Source organism: Musca domestica, unplaced genomic scaffold (assembly GCF_030504385.1).
Source record: "Musca domestica strain aabys unplaced genomic scaffold, Musca_domestica.polishedcontigs.V.1.1 63, whole genome shotgun sequence".
NCBI classification, from domain to species: domain Eukaryota; kingdom Metazoa; phylum Arthropoda; class Insecta; order Diptera; family Muscidae; genus Musca; species Musca domestica.
In genome coordinates, this window is record NW_026712370.1 from 1,937,444 (window position 1) to 1,942,095 (window position 4,652).

Here is a 4,652-nt window from a genome sequence, read left to right on the forward strand (position 1 = left end):
ATATCAACATGAATGTTATACAAAAATTGTTTCGTTACTTTGGTCTAATTATTCCAAAAAAACAAAAAAGTTATGATGATTTTTTACAACTATGGTAAGAGTAGAATTTTTTATATTATTTTCGTATTAAGTTTAATTTTTTTTTTTGTCAGAGTATTGCCGAGTATATTTAATGTGTGTGTGTTTTTTTTTTTCTTCTGGGAGTAGAATATGTATATTTTATGTAGCTATGATATATGCACAAATATTTGCATAGATAACAAACAAAACATCTCTCTGTAGTAAGAGTAATAGTAGCAATAGTAGTAATAGTTGTTCTTGTAATGTACATATAATATACAGCATAAAAGCGGCAGATAATTTCGTATTACATAATTTATAAATTATCTTTTGTTTATAGTGTGTTTATAATTTATATATTTTTCATTCTTTTTTTTTTTTTTGCAGTATTGAAAACATAAATGAAAACATGACAGTTGATTGACAGATAGATAGGTAGGTTTGTAGATTTGATAGCATAAATTATAACTTAAACACTAGGTGACAAGGACATCATATAGTACATACAATTTGTTTTATATATAATATTTAAAATAATTAATTGAATTCAATTGCATGTGTGTGACATATGTACGTACAGTTCCTACTACTAGGGGATCATCAACATCAACATGGACATCGAATGCTTTTGTATGTTATCATGTAATTTCTAATTTATGTTGTTAACATTTCTTTCGTCTCCTTCTGTTTTTCTCAGGTTTATCTAGCTTAGACGTTTACGAAAAAGAAAACATAGACTTTGAAACATTCGCTGTTTTAGTTTTTTTATGTAGTTCCTATACAAAAGAAAAATCAAGTTTGAAAGAAGGCAAACTTCATGTGTAAACGACTTTATAACATTTTACATCACTCTGTATCAGGATATTTATTACAACGTAGACAGTATCAAATAATGACTTCTGTATACAATAATCTGCCATCAGGTCTTCTATAGACCACAGAACACTATTAAATCTACTAAAAACAGAAGGAGCCTCATTGGTCTTCTACTCTGATATATGAAGTAGAATACACAATCATTTAAGGCTGTAAACCTTTCTTATATGCAACAGCATGCTTCTCAAATAGAATAGCTCCAAGAATAACTATAGTTATTCCACAAGGAATATCATACTTCGTTGTCTTTCCTTAGGGTCTTCTATTACGAAAGTTCCCCTATTGAGAATACATTGCCTCTAGGTATTCAATAGCCAACTGAAGGTATTTTACAAATTGCAGATGACCTCTAGATCATAAATTTCATTTAATAACAAATATATAGACAATTTTCCTTTAAATCATTTCAATAGTTTTTCCAAAAAAATAAAAACGTTATTTATTATATTTTCGAACATCATGCAACTCGCAAAAATGCTGTGCCCTGAGATTCGTAGTATCGTCAAATACATATATACTAGCTATGATTAAATATTTACTTTCTAGAATTTCAACAATGGTTTGCTCACATTGAATATTTAAAAAAATCGATTTGCCTACAGTAATATTTTGTCTAAAACATAAAAATCTATCCAATCAGAGTGATGTAAAATATGCAGAAAACACAAAGTTCAAGTTTCTCTAAAGTTGGAGTTTGTTGGATGGGGGTATCTACTAACACCAATTTCAGCATGTGTTTGATGATTAAAATCAAAAAACATTTGTTTTTCTTTGTTGCAACAGAGAATGTTCTGTGGAAATAGAATCTATGATGGATAATACACGAGTTTTCATTCATTACTATAAATGGCATATGGCTTTGTTGTTTGTTTGGACAGACACATTTAGGCCTCCGTTTCGGCACCTTTTAATCGAAGACGTGCAAAATCTTCAATATTATATCATCATCTTGGGCATCATCGTCGTCCAGTTGAATTAGATTTGTGGTTGGTACTTCTTGCACACCACCTGTTGCACTGTGTTATTGGCACCGGTATTGCTGCTGCTAATCATCATTACCGATCTGTACCAGCTGGGCATCACCGCGTATACTTTGACGCGGTGATTTGTCACTCAACAGTGGATTTTCTTCTTCCTCAGGTTTGGGATGCATCAAAGTGAACGGTAATTCAGCCACCAAATCACCACCCATTAATGGACCACTTATAGCAATTTCACCTTCACCTTATAGTGTACAATAATACCCAAACTTTCACGCTGGGCTGGATTTGTTATGAGTGTACTTGATGCTAGATTTGTATCTTCGTGTTTCAATTGACCGTCCAGTGCCAGGCCCCACTTGTCCTTGTTATTGGCAAGCAGTGGACACAGCTCGAATACTTTTGATAATGTAAAACCGGGCAATACCTGGCAACCATCTTCGGATTCAGTTTCAGCCACAACGGATTTATATTGCGCCGTCGAAAATAGGCAGATATCGGCAAATTGTCGTACACATACTTTAATTTTCTTAACCGTACGATTCGAATTGTTCGCCACGTGAACATTCACCGAAATTTTTTCCCCATGATGATACAGTTCCTTGTCGAGACTTGCCTCCAAATGAATTTTATTTGGTTTCATCATAAATTCTTGCTAACCTCAATGGATGGTTGTTCGCCCGCTTTGGACGGAGCATACATTACTTTGCGTATTGTTAAGCGTACCGAATTACGTTTGTGTGGTTTATCATCGATATGTTCACCTGAAAGAAAAAGAAAGTGAGTTACTTAGAATTTTTTAACTTGGTATAAAAAGTAGGATTATTCATAAATATGTGTATGGAATTGATAGGTCGTATGCCATCCCTTTTTATCCCATATTTTTTAAAATTCTTTCGTTTTGGGAAACTGTTTATTAAAAATAAAAACATCTTTTCAACTTTTTAATATATATATTTTTTTAATTTAAACATACTTAGATACAGTTTAAAACTGGCGATCAGTTCAAGTTAACGGAGTACAAGGAAATTAAAACGACTCATCGTGGTTGAAGATTATAGAAAAAATTAAAGGAAAAATATAACTGTTTCATTGGTGAATCAATCGTTCAAATTTCAAGTTTTACAAACGTTTATACTCCCTTCAGTGGAACTAAATATGCATATCGTTCCGAAATACCAAGAATCTTCAGTACTGTATTGTGGGTGAAATCAAATTTTGCAAATCTTTCTAGAACTCAAATATAAACAATATTCTGCCGCCGGTGGTACAACCCATTAGAAACTGCAAGTTTGGAATTTTTAAACAAATTCAATAGAAAGTGAGGCCAAAATCCTAATTAACTTAAAATGAGGGGTATCTTACAACTAGGACAGTACTAAAATGTGGACCAGTTTTGATATTTTTGCTAGTAACGTTAGATCATAGTTTCTATAAAAAAATTTACGAAATTTAATAGAGAATATGACTAAAACGTAAATATCTCAAAATATTGAGGAATCTTTGTATAGGATCAAAGCTATATGCATTCTTAAAAATGGTTGATTTGGGAATCCGAAATTGAAAATATTTAGTATAATACATATAAAATTCACAGATTTTTTTTTTTTTTCATTGCTAAAATACGTCATCAAATGCTTGAAAAGGTGGTCGAAAATTGGTAGTGGTGGTCATATACCTGAAATTATATTTAAATATTTAATAACAATACATTACCTACAAAATAAAAATTGTGTTGGCCATTTCATATTTTGGGATGTGTATTAAATACATATCCGCAAGGTCTTAGAAAAACAACAATGAAAAAACTGCAACCAACTTCAAACTGCTGTCATTTCTAAGCCACTCGTCCGACAGCTGTTAAAATTATTCCAGGTGACAGCTCATTATATTGTTTACAAGCGTACAAAAGCATTTTGGTAAGAATTTCCAGAAAAAAAGTTATTCGTGATGGAATTCAAGCGTGATAGTGTGATCTCTTTATATTTGCATTTAAATGGAAATAAATCTTTTGTGTCGCGTACCATCGCTCGTTATCGTGATACTGGTAGCGTAGCCCGACGTCAAGGAAATGGACGGAAGAACAGCAATATCAGCAGAAATGGTTCGAAAAGTAAAGAAGCGACTTGATCGAAACCCGCTTCGCAGTGGCCGAAAAATGGCTCGTGAGCTGAACATATCGCAATATTTTATTCGGCAAATATTGAAAAATGAGCTCGGGATAAAGCCATTGAAATTCCAAAAAGTACAAGAACTTACACCGCAACAGAAAGAAAATAGACTCAAGAGATAGACTCTAAAGAGTTGCTTCGCTTGGCCGAAAGTGGTGAACTGCCGAATTTGGTTGTCTCTGATGAGAAAATACTCGTTGTCCAGCAGTTTGTAAACAAACAAAATGATCGTGTTTGCTTGCCAAAGAGGTCAGCTGAAAATGTGCATCTTCGGTTGGCCACCAGAACTCAAGCGCCGGCCATAGTGATGGTGTGGGCCGCCATAACAGCCGTTGGTCGCTCTCTGCTCTTATTAATCGACCGTGGCATCAGAAAAAATGCCGAATTTATCGCGAAAATATTCTGGAGGGTCTATTAAAGCCCTGGCGACGCAAACATTTTGGCCGCAGACCTTGGACTTTCCAACAGGACTCAGCACCATCGCACTAAGCATGCGCCACCCAAGAATGGTTTCAAAATGAGGTTCTCGCTTAATTTCCAGCGCACAATAGCCACCAAAATCTCC

General features: G+C 33.9%; 1 pseudogene; it reads right to left on the bottom strand.

Moving 5' to 3' along the window:
• Positions 1 to 1,364: 1,364 nt before the first annotated feature.
• The window catches only part of LOC131805880 (beta-arrestin-1-like), an 8,193-nt pseudogene continuing 4,905 nt past the window's right edge, over positions 1,365 to 4,652 (bottom strand).